Genomic DNA, 19,551 nt, shown 5'->3' with positions numbered 1-19,551 from the left:
TTTACTGAACGTCCCCAGATTCAGGCTTACCCGAAGTGGCGGCAGAACTTTCACCGTCACAGCTGCCAAGCTCTGGAACAGCCTACCTCTTGACCTTAGGTTCATCGAATCTGAGCCAGTCTTCCGACGCAAACTAAAAACCTGGCTGTTTACTAAACGCTAATCAAAGCTTCTGCATCCCTTGATTCCGTCTTTCAGATGGACTTGAACTAGGCAACCCTCTCTGGTGATATTCCTGTAATCTTAGCGCCGGGACACCCCCGCCGGAGGTAGCCGCGCGCTCTACAAGCTTCTAAAATAAATAAATAAATAAATCGCCGCCACCAATGACATCAAGTCCCTGCTGGACAATGGAGAAACGGCGGCCCAAATCCTCCTGTGCCTGCCAGCCGCCTTCGACACGGTCTGCCACCACACACTACGAACACGCCTCCACAACGCCGGGATCCAAGAGAAGGCCCTGGACTGGATCACCTCCTTCCTTTCTCCGGCAGAACACAGAGCGTCCTCCTTCCCACCTTCCGCTCCAAAGCCACCGAGATCATCTGCGGCGTACCCCAGGGCTCATTCCTCAGCCCAACTCTGTTTAACATCTACATGGCACCGCTCGCCCACGTTGCCCGTCGGCACGACCTCAACATCATCTCCTACGCCGATGACACCCAGCTGATCCTCTCCCTCACCAAGGAACCCACACCGCCAAAACCAACCTTCACAAAGGGATGAAGGCCATCGCTGAATGGATGAGGAACAGCTGACTGAAGCTGAGCTTGGATAAGACAGAGGTCCTCATCCTTGGATCCACCCCTTCGGCCAGGGATGACTCCTGGTGGCCGACTGCACTAGGAATTGTTCCAACACCCTCCGACCACGCACGCAACCTAGGGGCCATTCTTGACTCCATCCTCTCCATGATTAAACAGGTCAACGAAGTCTCCTCCTCCTGCTTCAACACCCTCCGCATGCTCCGCAGGTACTACAAGTGGATCCCCTCTGAAACGAGAAGAACGGTCACCCAGGCCCTCGTCAGTAGCAGGTTGGACTACAGAAATGCCCTCTACGCAGCAGCCTTGGCGAAACTCCTGAGACGGCTCCAATGCATCCAGAACGCCTCTGCATGCCTGATCCTCGACATCCCTCGCCGCAGCCACATCACACCCCACCTAAGAGACCTGCACTGGCTCCCGGTAAACAAGAGGATAACCTTCAAGCTCCTCACCCACGCACACGAGGCACTCCACAACACCGGACCAACGTTCCTCAACAGACGACTCAGCTTCTACACCGCCACCCGCCAGCTCCGCTCCGCCAACCTCGCCCTCGCCACAGTTCCCTGCTTCCGAAGAGTGACCTCCGGTGGCAGATTCTCCCACCTCGCAGCCAAGACCTGGAACACCCTCTCCATCCACCTACGGCAGACCCAAGACCTGATGACCTTCAGAAAACTCCTCAAGACCTGGATTTTCGAGCAGTAGCAGCATTCCCCACCCCAGCGCCTTGAGACCCTCACGGGTGAGTAGTGCGCTTTACAAATGATATGATTGATGGATGGATTGATATATTATACCCAAACATCTCTTAGTATATGTCTTTGCATTATGTATGTTCAATAAGTACAAAAGACAAACATTCCTATTTTTGGGGAAAAAAACATAAACCCTTAAAAAAAGTAAACTAACCAAATAACAGATACGGTATCTCACTCTGTAAGAACTATGTAACCTTAGCGACAGATCTTTTCTCGTGTGTTCACGCCATAAATATGTCTTTAAAGAGATGAATACTTTAATGGTCTGTGGGCCAAGTCTGTGAGATTTGGGTATTGTGAGGGATAGCTCTGCTGTTTAGGTCGACCAGCTCTCCTTGGTTCAGAGAAAAGCTGCTAATTGTGGGTAGAAACTACATTTTCCATACCAAGCATCCCCTCAATGTTTATTTCAAATGTTAACTGGTAGGCTGCTGTCTATGGTGTATGCTGGCATAAACTGTAAAATCAATCACATGTGTATAATCTTATAACATCTCTGTAACATCATGGATACATTTTCTGCATGTAGTCGGAGTCATTACGTTTCTGCACAATATGTTATAGTATTTGCATTTGTATAGCGCCTACCACCATTGTTATGGAATCGTAGCACTGTCAGTATGTGGGAGCCCATTAGGGGATGTTGAAAGGGCATCAATCAGACCAGAAGACTATTTTTATAGTGTTATTTTGCGGCTGTTAGGTGCCATGTGGTTGGCAGCGAATTTGTAGAGACTTTAGATTCAAAATGCTTCATATAAGTTGTTGTGAAAGTAAAGTGAGCTTGATCTAAGACGATCTTCGCAGTGTTTTATGCTTAGGAGAGTAGGTGCTGAAGGTCTTTCCCTTTTCCTCTTGATTGGGGCAGAAGGCACAGAGTCAGCTGTCTAGGCTGGCCCGGTGTATTGTGCTTTTCATAAACACCATGTTGGCATCTTATGATATCATGTTGTGCGGGTGGCAGTGTATTATGCTAATATTTGTGTGTTTCCAGATCGTGTGGAGTGTGACAGTTCCATTGATATTTGCTGCACTTTTGATATGTGTATAGCTCTGCAGCCACGTGCTGGTGTGGGAGTACGTTCTAATATGCGCTATTGGATACGACCATTTATATACGAGATTGGAAAGTTTGTGTGTGATGTTATGACTCACTCTAGAGTACGCTTTGACTCACTCTAGAGTACGCTTTGATGTCCAACGGAATTCCAAATATGGGTTAACAAAGTTATGCTGGTTGTGTGTAATAAAGGTTGTCTATAGCATGCAAATGCAGGTTGAATATTGGCTTTGGACAATGAAAATGGTGAAGGTAAAAATAGTTATACTCCAAATCGAGAGTGATTTATACATTAGTGTGGTGTTGGGTGGTGCTTTCTGAGGATGGGTAATTAGCCTTGGTTGTTCTGCGGAAGGAATGCACACGGAAAAGTAATACTATCTTCGAAGTCACATATATACAAATTCTACAGCAGCCATATGGTTAGGCTCAATGCATTAATTAATACTGAAAAGTGAATATTACTGCATTGGCTTCCATATTTTTAACCATGATGTATTCATTGTATGTAAACTTGCCATGTGGGACAAACCTATAGATGTATATTATGTAATCATCAAAGGCATGGTGCGTTTATCTTTTAGTATGGCACTGAAGAACTTTACAATCTGGGCATGATTTTTTGTTCATTTCGGATATGCACATATGTGGGTGTGAGCAGAGAGACTGTTTGCGTGTAGGGTTAGAGGATGTGTGTGTATGTGTATGGGGCTGATGGTGTGTGTGGTGTGGATAGAGGGTGTGGTAAGACAATTTGGGCCTGTCAGATTATTCAAATGAAAGATAGTCTCTTCGAGGGAATTCTAGGCACAGAAAGTCCAAGTGGGATTAAAGGCATTGCCTCTATCCTCTGTGGCAGCAGCTGCCTTTCCCTGATTGGTACATTAAAAACTGTGGGGCCCACAAGTCATAAAGTGAGTTAGGGTCAGAGCTGGAGTTAACGTTCCATTACTTACTGGTATTCTTCATTACCCTGATTAAGGTCCTCCTCGTCCCAGTCATGTGCCACCCCCCATTTTTTGTTGTGTCTGGTCTTGTTCCTAGCAGGCATGGAGGCTGGTGGGAGGGGCCTTTATTCTATCGCAATTTTTTTAAAATACTAGCGTGTTAGTGTGCCTGTCGGGAGGCGGGTCCACCTCATGTTGTAATGACTGGGACGAGGAGGACCTATGAGGGGGTCATGGTGTATTTCACAAGGCGCTTCCAGGAGGCGTGCTCGTCATGACGCTAAAGGCACTCGCCATACATAAGGTTGACTCACCAAGACCACCAGAGCGTATGGCCTCTCTGTCTACGCAGTTCTAAGTGGACTCCCTATAGAGATGCACGTATTCCTTGTGCTTTAGGATTTCAGTCTCTTGGGCTACAAGGGGAAATTATGTTATCATGTTAGGTGAGAGGGTGAGTGCAGAGCGGTGCATTGTAATGCAGGACGTGCAAAGGGAAGGAAGGACACGCACTCCTGCCTGTTTGATGATAATATTTAATATGTGAAAATAGATCTGCAGCCTACTGTGGCAGTCAATAAATTCTGTGAAGCATGGGGGGGGGGGGGGGGGGGGGTTGCGGCGGTTTTAGTAAAACAAATAAAAGTTGATGAAAAGCGCTTGTGCTCTGTATCCTTGGTGATAGTGTCTGCTGAATAATGCCGAGCCCTGTGCACCTGTTCAATCCCGCCAGGCCTGGCTCACACAGACCTTTTGTTTTCATGCGGTAACGAGACCCTCAGTCCAGCTCCGGCTCTTACACCCTGGAGGAACATTACAACTTCCTGGTAAAAGCTAAGGTTTAGATGAAAAGTGAAGGAATCTTTTGCTTTGTCCGGCGCGAGGAGAACTCACTTGATGCTGTGCCGCCATTTTGTCGGGGGGACCCCAATCTTACCGAGATTAATAAACAGCTCCTATTCACCTGGGAGCACAGCAGGTTCATTGCTCAGGTTCATTGCTCTTGCAGCGCAGCCGACCTCAGTCCCTCTACAGAGCAGGTTTTGCTGTGCCCAGGTCAGAGGTCAGACGCCATTGCACACTCTTCAAGTACATGCTCTCCTGTCAAGTGAGTCGCCTGGGAAAGAGTGCCCTGGGGGGTGGGTCTCGTGTTCCCCTGGGATGTTACATGAACACGCACAAAAGAGGACTAATTGGTTAAAAGATACCGTCTACCCTCTTGACTGCCCCACCCCGAGGCAAGCATCTTAGACAAAGCCTCTTGTAAGGGCAGGCCTCTCTCATCACCACAGCGGGAGCGGCTATCTTTATCAAAGACCCCTCAAGTTCAGATTGTTTTGGGCAGGCGGCTACAGGCACCCTCACCTCTGACCTACACACAGGGGGACTCCTAATCGTCTACCCCCTCTAATTCCTTAGCATTTTACATTTTCAGTGGTTAATTTGTAAAAGAATCAGTGCAAAGTGCCAAAGTTTTACCGAGAAAGACACAGCCAGCGCTACTGAATGTCGGCGTGCCAAATACCATGGCTTCATCATCTTGATTCCAACTCAGACCTTTTAATGTTACGTTACCAGGTACTTCTTAAAAGCGCACAGCTACTCCCATGAGTGTCCAGGCGCTATCCACAGACAGTCCCGTTCCCTTTATCTCACTGTTGCAGGTCCCTGTGTTATTATCCCTTTGTTTCGGGTTCTCTGTCTGTCGCTTGCTTCCTCCTGCCCCTTCTTCTGGGTTTTTCGCTCTCTTGCTCAAAAGTCTGATGAGGGTAAATAAGTGCCGTCTCCAAAATTGAGTGCAGATGGGGGCCCCACCTCAACTCCAGACTTTAACTATGCACTGGTAATCTCTAAAGCTTTCCCGAAGACTGGGGGCTGAAGAAGCATAAAAACCGAATCTGCACCCCGCTCAGATTTTATCTATCCAGAGGATGTCCAAGGATTGAATAGAAATGAATTTAATCTTTCGTTTGACCCCCCCCCCCCCCCACAGCCCCCATCACATTCTTTCCTTGGAGGTGACCATGCCCAAAAGACCCTTTGCTGATGGCCAACAGACACTCCCTTCAGCATCTCAGTAGACAACTAAAGTTCTCTCCAGCACAGGTACTCTTTGCCAGCGTCTGAATGCTTGGCACTGACCATTCCCGAGTGGCCGAGACTGCATGGGGAGGTGGAATGTTCCTTACTTTAATGCTATGCACTGATTCAGAGTCTAATTACCTAACCGGATAGAAATGAAAGATGTGTGCATTACCACATTTATTTTTGCAGTGCAAAAGTCAAACTCCACAGTAAACTCCTGGTGCAGCCTTGACTAAAGGCCTGATTATTTAATGAAAAGCGTAATTACTTCTGGGGCCATCTTCCACATCCACTCTTCCTTACAGCTTAAAGGGGCATTACCTCAAGGTGTAAGGAAGGGGTTGAGGAAGTGGCCCCAGAAGGTAATGTGAGACATCACTGCTTACTGCCTCACAGGCTCCACGTTTGCTACAATCACTTCAGGGAGGAAAACAACAGGCCAGGCTCAGAATCCCAAGCCGTCCCATCCCTTTTCACTTTATGGGTTTAACCCCTTGTGTTGTGGTTCTGATGTAAGGCTCTTGTTCGTAACTTCTGTACATGCCATAATCCAAATATGCAGAGCCATTGAGAGTAATATGATGGTTATTATTATTTACATTGCTGAAGGAGCAGAGGGGTCCCATAACAACTATATTGAATTATCAACACTGATAATTATTAGTACACTGTAGTCTCCCCAGCTGCATCTATACATTGTATAGGTTAAGAAGTCTTAAATCTGTAGAGCTAGAAATTAATGAAAAGACTTGACCAAGAAAGGGAAACACTGAAATGGAGTCATTGTTCGACTTCTTGTGCAGGTGCCACTGGAATTTATTAATTCTGCGGCCACTGTGTTTTAAGCATGCTAATGTATCACAATTGCTGCATATAATCCATATCTGCTGCAAAATGTGCAGATTTTTTACAACAAAAAAATGGTGTTGCAGCACAGTGGAATGCCCAACACCTGTTATGTGTGCACTATTTGACTCAATGCCTATTAGATTCCCTATGTTAGACTCATGTTTTGATTTGTTACCTTCCTTTCCCTCAAATTGTAAAGCGCTCTGATATCCTTCGGGATCAAGTTCACTCTATATAAAACTTTATAAATAAAACCAATAAAAGCTGACTGGTCACCTTTGGGTTGCTTAATGTTGCATTTGGGTGGTAAACTGGTATGAATTAGGTGAAACATTTGCCCAGACAATGGTAACATGTTTAACAAACATTGGCAGGCCAAAAGGTCTCACCTATGCAACAGTTACTGGCTTGTTGATATATTTAAGTCATTTGTAGAGCAGCGCGGATGGTGTGCAGGATGGCTGATTGTTTTTTTTAAGGGCAATGACATCGGGAGCACTGGCCGCATCATAACGATTTTTTGTTTGATAGAACGGGGGTGGGGTGTGAAAGCAACAATGTTGGAGAGGATGGAATAAGCAACACAGTAGAAGAGGCGGGAGAGACCTGGGAGATGGGGCAAACAACAGTGCAGAAGGTGGCTGGAAGAGGCAGGCTAAGCAGCAACACAAGAAAGAGAATGATGGACGGGTAAAGCAACAACGAAGGGGCAAGCAACAGTGAAGAAGGGGGGAATGTGGGACGGGCAAGCAACAATGACTGGGCAAGCAATAAAGTGGGAGGGATGTAGGTTGGATAGGGTAAGCAGCAAGGTGGTGAGGTAGGCAGAACCAGGCAAGCAATAACATATGAAGGACGGTGCAAGCAATGATGGGGTGAGCAAGGACGACAGGGCAAACAACAAAACAGGCGGGCAGAGTGCAAGCAGCAGGACAGAAGGGTTCAAGCACAACATGAAGCAGGAGTGTATTGGGGAGATGGCTTGCAAACCCATGTACTCTTAACACCTTCAGCGCGGCGTGAATTTTCGCGCTGTGCTGAAGGTTCTAATGAGCCAACGGGCTCATGACGGAACGGTTCCGTCATGAGCACAGGCCAACCGACGCTCATGACGGGACCGTTCCGTCATGAGCATCGAAGGGGCTAAGGGAAGCTGCACGTAAAAAAAAAAGTAGCGCTGAAAGCTTGAGCAGTACAAGTACATTGGGCATGGAAGCAGTACTTGGGCCATGCTCCAGGCGAGGGTCAAACACATGAAGAGAAGCCTGCATGCGCTCACCAAAGGGTAGCAAGGAACTGAGAGTGCTGATGAAGCCAACCTATGATAAGCAATAATGCAGCTCTAAGCCCTCTTTAAATAAACAACCCGTTGCACACGCAACAGTGCATGCACTGTCTCAGGCAATACATAAAACTAACCAAAAAAAAGTATTAGTATTACAAAGTTTGATGCTTTACACCTCATAATTTTCTTTTTTTGATGTATAGCTTAGTCAACCTTCCAGCATAATGTCAATGAATAGGGTCGCATAATTCTAGTGGCTCTGGTCATGGGACATTCCATTAACATCAAAGGGGTCATTCTATATCTAGGCTGGTGCATGAAACAGAACACAGTTAGAAATGTGGTGGTTCAACTCTAAACCACCCACCATTACCAAAGAAAAACACAAATAAACGAAACTCAAAAACCGAGAGGACATTAAAGTAACAAGACTTTGCTTCTCCCATCCTTCTGTTTAGTCATCAAGAGAGCAGTTAAAGGTAGTCTGCAGTACAGCAGCGATGAGTTTTATGTGGTAAGAGGGAGACAGGTCAGTAAGGAATAAATAAACAGCCAGAGACGGTGCCAGGAGAAGAAAAGCAATACTGGGAGACACTGGCTGAAATAATTACAACAACGTGTTTATAGCACTTTTAACACTTTCTAAGCGCTGCAAATGGTTCTCACAAATGCAGATACGGCTGGCATACAAGAGCAGGCGGCAGAACGACCATGGGCGAATGAGAAAGGGTAGCAATGGGCAGAGAAAGCCAATAGGGGAGGAGAAGAAATGCACTGATGGACAGAGGAAAGAGGTTTCCAGAAATGACAGGCTGAGATGCTCGCCATAGAATCCTTCTCATCAGAGTAAAAGATGAGAGATCGCAGCTCAAACCTTCCCTGCAGCACGCACCGTCTTCTCGCTGCGCTCTGGTCAGCTTCTCCGCCTTTGGTTTACTGTGCCCTTCCGCCATGCTCCTCTGGAGATCTGCCTCCCCCCCCCCTCTCTCTTCACCTGTGATCCATTCTGCTCTCTCCTCCTCCACCCCAGGGCATCGCCAGGCTGAAGGCTCGAACTGCGCCCGAATCACCTGTCCTGGATCAGACCGCAGGGGAGAGAGTCAGAAACTGGGCGAGGAGAGAGTGCTCGGAGCATGCCTGCACTCCAGTGACTGTTGTACTTTTACAATCTGGTTGCCTGGCAATGGGCTGAGGGCAGCTCCAGAGCAGAGAAGCAGTAGGGCAGAATGTTAATCAATGGAGCGCTCATTTCTCCCCCGTCATGCTCCTCCCCCGACCCCACTCCCCCCGCCCGCTGCCACCTTTTATCTCTTGTCTCACTGCATGAGCAAATATTGCTTTCACTCTGACCCCGGCTCTCTGGCGGGATTTTCATATTTGTTCAGTTTCTTTGCAAACCCGCTATCACCCCATGTTCTGGGCTTCTCTTACATCACATCTTGTCCTGGGTAGACATTGCTGGAAATAAAAGAAAACTCTCAGCGGTGAAAACATGGTGTCAGTCAGTATAGCTTTATTCGATTTTGATTTAAAATCATAAAAGCGTACAGTTAAAAGCAGTTACAGGTAAAAACATACATACAAATGACATATAATATCTGAAGTTTAAAAACTTTTTGCCCGACCTGTGGGGATAAATATCATAATGATAGCATACTATTCTTGGATTAAGCTTAAATCAAACAGTAATTAATAGGGGTTCCAATAGTAAGGACTATAAAACAATGATTCCTGGCTGGTATAGGTGGGAAAACTACGGCCGCTCTGTACATGGAGTCCTCTGCCCATTAACATGTTGCAGCCTATCTTTAGGCTAGATGTGGGGATGCACGGCATTCTAGGGTAAAAATCAAGCAAATCCCAGACGGAGATTGGGCCGTTTCCCACTTGGGGTGCACAGGTACGCAGGTACGGGACAATGTGTCTCTGCCTAAATCTAACGAGTACTAGGTCACCATCGATGTCTTTTGGGAGGGAACCCAGCCAACCCACCCTTCTGACACTTAGAATTGTACCCTCGAGGTTAGGTGGCAGGGGTCTGTTTTTTGCCAACCAAAATTTAACCTTGTTCAGCAGATCATGTTGTCTCTCGGTTTTCCCAGGTGTAAGTGATGGTACTCCCGCGAGGACACATACAAAAGGAGCTGCCTCCGGTGGGAGTTGAATAGAGGTAACTTTATTATACTGTGCTCTAGGAGCAGTAAGCTGCGGCAAAACGGGTTTAAAAGAAGTTTTGCGGGCTATTGGGGCTGGTGCGTTAGGGACTATTGATTGGATTGGAGCCCTTTTGTCTTGCGTAATTGGCTTGGGGTCTTTGGGAGTAGTAGGTGGGTGGGAATAATTAGGTGTTATAAAGCATTTATTGGCTAGCAAGTTCGTCTTGATGGTTTCCTCCATTCCAGTCAGCCTGTCCCCTAGAGTGTTTATTTTTTCTATTAGTGGTGATATAATAGAGCTGACCAGTTGTTCCATAAGGGATAGTAGATCCAGCTGTGTAGGAGATGCTAGGACGACTAATTTCTCGGCAGCCTCAGGAGTTGTGGAAGAATTACTGTCTGGAACTGTGGGGCTTGAGCACAATTTTTGGGATTTTGATTGGTTCCCAATGTGATTAACACCACTATGTTTCCTTTTAGCAGATGAGAACTGGGGAGATGCAATCCTTTGGGTGTTTTCAATGTTGGCTTTTATGGATGATGGGAGGGGTTGCAGGGGGCTAACAGTATCAGGTAATACACAGGAGCTTTTGGCTGGAAGCAGTGATTCCACTAAGACATGTTTAGTTTTACACAGGGTGTTTAAGTCATCTAACCACGCAAAAGCGTGCTCTGTGTCTACTGTTTGTGTGGGCTGGGGAGATACGCCTTTATCGACATCTCTAGCAATGGACAATGTTGTGCTGTTTATATTATCCCCCTTGCGAGTCATAGTGTGATTTGGGCGTGACAGAATAGTTATCGACAAATCGAACGCATCGGAAGTGGAAATATCCTTGGAGACAGGCAAAGTCAATACACGGAAAACCAAAAGTCTTTCTTTACATCCCGTAACAAAGAGCCAAGGGGGGTAGCCCCGTCCCGTCCTCCTCGGGCCTCTGAGGGCCACAGAGGGCCCGCCCTTTGCCCAGGCTTAACCCGGTGTCACCCGCGCGCGTCCCGCGACGCGGAAGGGGCTCTGTCTTTTTTTGCGCCTTCCGGGTGCGTCAGTGGGCGGGAAGGGGCGGAGCAAAAGAGGTAAAGGTTTGTGGGGGTCGTAGTCCCCACGCTTGGAGGCCACGTTGAGTTCCGGTCGCGGCGGCGGGGGGGGGGACCAACAACCAGTAGGGATGTTAGCGCCGACTGCGCCCTGCACAATGGTGTCCCCAAATCCCCTGGTGAGTTCTTTGTAGAGTAGTCGCCCACTCCCCAGATGAGGCTCTGTATTTTTCTGCGCCTTCCGGCGCGTCATTGGGCGGGAAGGGGCAGAGCAAAAGAGGCAAAGGTTTGTGGGGGTTGTAGTCCCCCCGCTCGGCGGCTGCGTTGAGTTCCGGTCGCGGCGGCGGGGGGGACCAACAACCAGTAGGGATGTTAGCGCCGACTGCGCCCTGCACGATGGTGTCCCCAAATCCCCTGGTGAGTTCTCTGTAGAGTAGTGATAAGAAGCAGTACGTCACAGACGACGGAAAAATGGCTACTGGCCACACTGGTGACGTCTTGAGAAATGGCCACTAAACAACCATTGGCATAGTAAACATATCAGGGGTTGGCTCTTGCCTTTTATCTCTGATATTGCTTGTTTGTTGTCATTATTGCAGAAATGTATTATTTGGAAAGCTGTTGGGCTCTTATAAAAAGACACTGTCTAAAAGAAAAAAAATATGGGTTTCAAAAATGCACTCGTTGCCATAGTAGTCACTGGCAGTGTAGCAATCAATCGATGAGCATTTGCATAGCGCAAGCACTGTTACCCCAAGGGATATCAGGGCACTGAGGGTGCTGTGTCTTCATCGGAAAGCCAGGTTCTGATCTTCTTTCTGAGGGCCGCCAGGGAGGGTGCTGAACGGAGGTGGAGGGACAGGGCGTTCCAGGTCTTTGCAGCAATGTAGCAGAAGAAGCGGCCCTCGCTGTGCCTGCAAAGGATGGGGTGGGTGTGAGGGCGAGGAGTTGGATTGCAGGTGTCTTGCAGGTAGGTGGAAGTTCAGTCGATGGTTTATGATGTTCCTGGGTTGTGTAGGGCCTCGTATGCGTGTGTGAAGGTCCTTGAACTGGCACCTCTTCTGGATGGGTAGCCCATGGAGTGGTTTCAGGTGGGGGGTATGTGGGTCAATATGGGAAGGTCCAGAAAGAGTCTGGCCACAGTGTTCTGTATGGTCTAGTGTCTTATGAGAATCTGGGTGGAGCTTCCAGCATAGATAGCGTTGCCATAATCTAGGCAGCTAGGGATGAGGGCCCGAATGAGTGTCTTTCTGGTGTTGTTTGGGAATCATCTGCAGATTCTGTGGAGCATGTGCAGGATGTGGAAGCAAGAGGAGGAAACCGCATTGATTTGTCATTTCAGGGTCAGTTGGCTGTAGAGCATGATGCTGAGGTTGCATGCATGGGCTGTGGGCGTTGGTTTGAATTACACTGGCTAAAAGCTGTAGTCTCATGCGAAAGTGTTCTTCCAGAAGATCAGTTCTTCTGTTTTGTCGGAGTTGAGTTTGAGGCAGCTGTCATGCATTTGTCTAAGTCGTCATGGTGTAGCAGAAGTTGGTTTTGGCATTGGAGGGTTCCTTGGTGAGCGAGGATGAGATGAGTGTCATCTGCATATTAGATTATATTCAGTCCGTGAGAGATGACGACATCTGCGAGGGGGTCATGTAGATGTTGAACAGAGTGGGGCTGAGGGATGATCCTCGGGTATGGTGCCTTGGGTGGGGAGTTGAAGGGATGCAGTTGGATGCTCTGTGTGCTTGAGGGTGTTTTGCTGTAGGCCGATGTTGTGGAGTCGGTCACTGAGAGTGTGGTGGGATATTGTGTCGTACGCAGCAGAGAGGTCGAGGAGGATCAGGGCCACAGTTTCTCTGAGGCTGAGGATTGTTCGGACAACGTCTGTGGCAGCAAACAGCATGGTTTCTGTACTGTGGTTGGCACGGACTCCTGATTGTGAGGCATCAAGTAGATGGTTGAGTTCTAAGTATTTGGTGAATTGTTGGTTGATGGCTTTCTCGAGTACTTTGACTGTGTAGGGGAGCAGGGAGATGGGTCAGTCATTTTATAGGGAATTGGGGTCGGTAGTGGGCTTCTTCAGGAGTAATCTGACCTCTGCGAGTTTCCATCCATTTATAAATAAATAAATAAATAAATGAGGTTGCTGTGGAGATGTTGAGGATGCTGGTAAGTTCCGTGCTGATTGGGTTGACTTCGAGGGTAAAGAGATAGTGAGGGCAGGGGTGGCGGGCGCTATGGTGGTTGTGGTGGTCTGAGTGGTGAGCAGAGACCAGGTAGTTATCATTCGGCTGGTGTTCGCTGGTTGATTGCAGTTGTCGTGGTCAAGGGTGGTCGGTTGAGAGTCAAAGTTGTTGTAGATGGTGGCTTGCTGTGGAAGTAGTTGGAAAGGGTGTAGCAGGGTTCTTGGGAGGAATGGATAGTGTTTTTAGTGTTTGTGGGTTGGAGAATTCCTTGACAATTTTGAAGAGTTCCTTGGCGTTGTTCGCCACGGTGTCGATGCAGTGAGTTAGCTTCCTTGATGTATCAGTGGAAGTTGCTGAAGGCTGCTTTTTTTTGGCATCTCTATCAGAGGGGTCCTTGGTGATGCATCATTTCTTCTCTAGTCGGTGGCAGTTGCTCTTAGTGGTTCTGAGCGCTGAGGTGTACCAGCCAGCTAGTTTTGAGGTTTGTTGCTTTTTCAGGTTTCCGCAGGGCACACTTGTTGGCGCATTTGTTGATTCAGGCAAAGAAGTTCTGGATAGCCTGGTCAAGATCTGCTGAGGTATCAGGCTGTGTGGGGCTGAGGGCCTAAGTCCACTGTGTCTTTGTGGCCTTGCCCCAGCTTCTGTGGGTGAATCTGTGGTGCTTGGCAGAGGTGCTCTGGGAATCAGAAATGGTAAAGTGAACAATGGTGTGTTCAGTCCAGGTGAATTCTGTGGCATGGGTGAATTTGATTCTGAGTGAAAGGAAAAGATGGTGTCAAGTGTGGGTCTGACTTTGTGCGTGAGTTCAGTGATAAGTTGGGTGAGGCCAATGTTGTTGAGGTTCTCCATCAGGGAGGTGGAGTTGGTGTGGTTTGTGTCGCCAATGTCGAAGTTGAGATCGCGAAGCAAGATCTAGTGGTCTGAGTCGATGGCAAGAAGGGCGATAAGGTCGGAGATGGTATCACAGAAGAATGGTTGGTGTCCAGGGAGTCTGTAAGTGAGGGTGCCTCTTACTATGGTCTTAGCATTGATTTGCAGTCAGAAGTTGAGATGTTTCATGAGGGGCATTGAGTCACCGTTGGTGGCGGTGCGATGGACGGTTTCATTGAAAATTATGGCAATGCTGCCACCGTGTTTGTTGGTGCAGTCTCAGAATATTGTCCTGTAGTTATTGGGGGTGGCGCCGGTAATGTCGGGGTTAAAGGAGAGGTTGAGTCACGTTTCAGTGATGAAGGCAACATCTTGGTTGGGGGTGGTGATGGTGTCCCAGATTTCCATGGCTTGTTTGCAGAGGTAGTGGGAATTGAGCAGGACAGACTGGAGTGGTTCCTAGTTGTTTATAGTCCTTAGGGAAGAAGCGGCGTGGGGTCTGGAGCCTAGAGGTGGTCCGGTGTAGCAGGAGAAGCGGCAGTGGTGCAGGTGAAAGGTCCTTTGGTTGATCATGGAGAGGAAATGAAGCAGCTGTTCTTGTGGTGTCTGGGGTCCAGAACCAAGAGCTTCTTGAAGGTTAAGCAGTGGATGGTGGGATGACCTGGGGTCCTGGCACAGTCCAGGCTTGGAAGGGCACAGACGGGCTTGCTTTGGCGCTTTTGGTGTGACGGTGACATGGCCGCACAACGGCCTCCATGAGTAGTCCTGGGAGGTGGAAGGGGTTGTCAGGAAGGTGGGTGGGTGGGGAGTGGGAACAGTGATGGGGTGGGAAAAAAATGCGGCAGGAACCAGTGGGAGACAGCCAGGCTAGTGTCTAACCCCGAAGGAGAGTGCCTAAGATGGGATTGTAAGATTACCCCCAATGAGATAAAAATAAAAATAATAGTATCTTGAACTGGTGGCATCGGGGACTGGGATCACAATCCCAGTCTTGATGCTGTCAGGCAGTGGCGGCTCCTCCGCTATGGCAGAGGAGCATCGCCCCACTGCTTCACAGCATTGCCAACTTTAGAAACATAAAATAATAATAACTTGGTTATTATCATTTTATGGTTTGAGTCCATCTGCGTTGTGGGCAGACGGATGGGCGGTATTGCTCTGCTCTGGGAGCAAGGAAAGAGTGTTTTGCCCACTCCTAAGTGCACAATGACTGCTTGGCTTGCCCTCTCGGGCCGCCTAAAACAGTCATGCGCACATCCTTGTTCTCCATGCAGGCTGCAATACAGCCTGCATGGAGAACATGCTCACCCCTCCAGCCCCTGGATAAGCGTTGTGTCACTGCGTTTAGACCAATCAGAACACTGCATTACAGCGTTGTGATTGGCTTAGGGGAGAGAGCCTGGCTGCCTGCTTTCTGTTCCTGTCAGAGGCAGGAGAGTAGGAGCAGAGAAGACGCGGGACCCGGCCTCAAGGTAAGTTACATTTTTTTATTTACCCCATCCACCCTACTGTGTGACCCCCCCCCCCTACAAGCCCCCTCTCGCAACTCCTGCACCCCCACCTGCGAGCCATGCCGGACTCCCCTGCTGTCAGGAGCTGTTCAGCATCAGGGAGAGGAGCACAGGATCAGAAGGTCAAGGGCTACTCGCTGGAGACCACGCAGTGGCCTCCATAAGTACTCCTGGGAGGTGGAAGAGGCTGTCGGGGAGGTGAGAGGGTATGGAGCGGGAACGGTGATAAGGCAGAAAATACTTGAGGCGGGAACCGGCGGGAGACAGCGAGGCTAGTGTCTAACCCCAAAGAAGAGTGCCTATGATGGAATTACCCCCAGTGAGATAAAATAAAAAGAATAGTGGGCCTGTGGTGCTAATTAACCTCAGAAGAGCAGAAGGATCAGCCAGCCAGGAGACCTCCGGGCAGTGGTCTTGAACTGGAGGCAGCAGGACTGGAATCACAATTCCCGTCTCGTGAGCTGTCAGGAGCTGTTCAGCGGTGGAAGAGGAGCGCAAGGCCAGTGGGGAACTACTTTGTGAGTTTATTGGGTATGCTACTTGTGAAAGTGAAGAATACGATTACTCCCAATGAAGTTACTGATGTGGCGTAAAGAGACCCATTCCCCTGTGCTGTATGCTGTAGTGGTACAAAAGGGGGTGGTAATGAACGGAGCATCTGAACCAATCAAACACTCACACCCAGTCAAAAGATCTGGGTTTAATCCATCACCGTTCTTTAGCCAACTCTGCCACCCCAGTTGAGACATGGCTATATGCAAATCAGTCTGACAGCCATGCCTTCCCTGGACCGGAAAGAAGCTTCCGAGGACCGGTTTCTGGCATTCCAGCCGTCTTCAGCCCGGCTTGCTTGAATGCAGTGGCAAAGTGAGCAAGGGACTCACGTCTGAGCATACCCTGCCACACTTATGGCGGCCAAAAGTGGTACAAAAGTGGGTGGTAATGCTGTAGTGAGCAGCAGAAAAAATTTGAATTATGCAATATTAACTAATGGATGAAGAGGATTGACTGGAAAGGCCCTATAAGTAAGTGTTTTGTGCATATAATTTAAAGTAAACTCAAAAGGTCTTGGCTAATGCCATACCTAAAATTGACCACAGGGGACTGGCATCTAGAAATAATCTGCTTTGTTTTATTACAGGCCGAAACCTCTTCAAAGGTCAGGGCAGATTCAGTTGATCACGCCTGACTTTGCTCAAGATTTGCTTTTCAGAGGTGTTAGGGGCATATTATCAAGGACCGGTGTTAAAATTATCGCCGTTTTATCGGCAGAAAACTGCAGATAAAAACGGCGATAATGGGCTTGATAATACGCCCTTGTTACTTCCCTTAGAAGCCCATGTTCTGATGTTAACATGGGCTTCTATGGGAATTAACAAGGGCGTATTATCAAGCCCATTATCGCCGTTTTATCTGCAGTTTCCTGCCGATAAAACGGCGATAATTTTAACACCGGTCCTTGATAATATGCCCCCTAGTTTGTGCTGGGCATTGTGTAGATTCCCTGCTAGCGTTTTATCACAATTTCAGTTTGTTTTCATAAATAGATTTGTCCACCAACTCTGCTTCTTCCCCAGCATAAGCTTTGCTCATTTCGAGTGTCATTGGTTTTCCAAGGATTTACATTGACCATCTGCAACAGTACTAAACATCTCAATGATACATCAGTTCCACTTATGCCAACACGTCTAAATCCTGCCACCAAACTGTAGATCAAGCATCTAGAAGAAGTTAACTTAAACCTACCACAGCCATGTGCACAAATAAGCATTGGCAAAAGAAGGTCTCACCTTTGAGAGCTTATCGACATTGCCAATGCCTTTTGGCGATGCTCTACAGCATAGGACTTTTTCCCGATGACATGCACCATCATCAAAAAAACAACTTTAAGAAGGAGCAATATCATGACTGCTACTGACAGTCGATTCATTCCACTGTCGCAATCCTGTGTCAGAATACATGCTTGTGCAATTTCCTTTCATATTTTATTTGCAGATGGTGGGTTCCGCGTGGATTGATGAAGAAATAAATAAAGATTTTTTACCACGAAAAGGCACATTTTTTAAAGACTTGAACGCAGTGTTGGGTGGTGTAACAGAGGAATGAATTGAGGTCTGTGTATGAGCCAAGTGGGAACAATCATTGCACAGGGGAATGTGCAATAAGGGTCAGGGGAGAGGCACACATGCAGAGAACACAGAGTGCAGGGGTCAGGAGATATAAAAAGATACAGCATGCATCACATGAAAGTGACAGCAACACAGGGAGTGGGAGGAAGCATATGAGGGGAAGAACAACACAGAGCGCATGGGGCAGTGAAAAAGTAGAAAAGAGAGAAACATTGACACTGGGCATGGTCATTTAGAGGGATCGCAAGAGGGCGTGAAGGAAAGAGCTGCAAAACACATGCAGTCTCATGGAGCTCTTAACCAAAACAAAAAAAGTTCTCTAAATGTGAGCAGTGGAAGGATAGAAGCTATACTGTCAGAGAGATGGCAAAGGCTATGTTCCAGGGGTGGGACAAATAAAAGGTGACGAGTTTGGGCAAGGAAAAAGCCATTGTATAAGAAGACATTAAATAAGAGTGATAATAAAGCCAACCATTGCAAAAGAATGGGTACTGTAAGTCTCTGTAAATTATTGGTGTGCCCACAATAAGTCTTTTGCCATGCTTGTCTTTTGCGTGGTGTCAATTCCACGGTAATTGGCACAGATGCCTTAAAACATGATAGCCACATGAAGTCAAACAATGGACAAACGTATGCACCAATGGAATGAAACAAACATCAAATCTCTTTCAGTAAAAGCATCCCTGCTCAAAATCCCCCGCACAGCTAGATATCAGCATCTAGTCACCCACTATTTAATATAATCCATCACAAAACAATACATCAGTCTACTCCAAATTCTCTGCCCAGGATTATCCAGTATGACTCACTCTAAGCAATATTAAACACAACCAAATACATTATGAATAAACCACAAAGATTAGATCACAGAGGATGCCAAAATGTAAACTGCAGACAGATTTTGATAATACTTGAAAACCACAGAAACAATTTTAATCCATTTAGCGTAGCATATGCTGGAACAATGGCATGGGCAGTATGCTGACCTCGAGGACAGGCTACAATGGGCAGATGCAGCACAGCAGAGCACCGAGGGAAGGAGGAAGAGGGCAGGGGCACACCTCTAGAAATGGGGTCTCTAGTTGGCCGGGGTATGCACTCTGTCCAAGTAGGGACCCACACTGTAGCCAGTGTAGGTGTAGTACACATTAAGTTTATCTGTGCTCACCCTCTTGTAGTTTGACTTAGAGCAGTCAGGCTAAACTAAAAAGGAAAAGTGCAAAGTATTTGTGCACACACAGACACACAGAAATACAGTGACAACACCACAAAAGTACTCCACACCAGTTTAGAAAAATAGTAAATAGTTATTTGAGTTGAACAAGACTAAAAAGACAAAAATCCAACATACTCAAGCCAAAATATAAATGTTTCAAGATTAAATGCAGTTATAGTGCTTAGAAACACAATAGCTCCAGTCAAGGATATCTTGACATGCTTGACTGGAACGAATACACAAGTTCAGGCTGACACAATAGAGCGCGGGCCAACTACAGAGTTGAGCAGACTACACTACAGTACCTTGGAGTCGTTGAGAATCAAAGCAGAAGCAAGGCACCAGGGAGGTGAGGTGTTGCTGAGCCAGTTGCATAGTCGATTTCTTACTGCTATGCAGGTCATTGGTGAGGTGGCGCTCGGGGACAGTGCGTTGCATAAAGGAGTTGACGTTTCACTAAAGCAAGTGAAGGGTCGGTTCCTAGAGGTGGTACAGAGTCGTTGAGCTGCTGATGGCAGGGGACAAAGCGAGGTGCAGGGGACGTGATGTGGCAGTTGTGGTGAGGTGTCAGTTCTGATGGCAGTGCGGTGCCAATGAAACATTGAGGGTCAAACTGCGAGGTGTCGATTTTGGAGCATTAATGTCACACCACAGAGCCACAGGTGCCGTGGCAGAGTCGGCGTCACAGACATTGGTGACG

At 47.6% G+C, this 19,551-nt stretch overlaps 1 protein-coding gene across 2 annotated transcripts in view; it reads right to left on the bottom strand.

The window, feature by feature from the left end:
• LOC147685366 (ankyrin repeat and fibronectin type-III domain-containing protein 1-like) overlaps positions 1 to 19,551 on the bottom strand; it is a 3,163,580-nt gene that overhangs the window by 996,973 nt on the left and 2,147,056 nt on the right. The window contains exon 1 of one of the 2 annotated variants that reach the window (XM_086941289.1): positions 8,647 to 8,716. The exons of the other annotated variant lie outside the window; for it this stretch is intronic. The gene's annotated coding sequence lies outside the window, so the exon portion shown is untranslated. Of the gene's footprint in view, positions 1 to 8,646; positions 8,717 to 19,551 lie in introns of those variants that run through there. 2 annotated transcript variants of the gene reach the window in all.

This window comes from Lissotriton vulgaris, chromosome 10 (genome assembly GCF_964263255.1).
Source record: "Lissotriton vulgaris chromosome 10, aLisVul1.2, whole genome shotgun sequence".
Classification (NCBI taxonomy): Eukaryota; Metazoa; Chordata; class Amphibia; order Caudata; family Salamandridae; genus Lissotriton; species Lissotriton vulgaris.
Note: the sequence above shows the minus strand (reverse complement) of the source record. Positions and strands in the feature narration are given on the sequence as shown.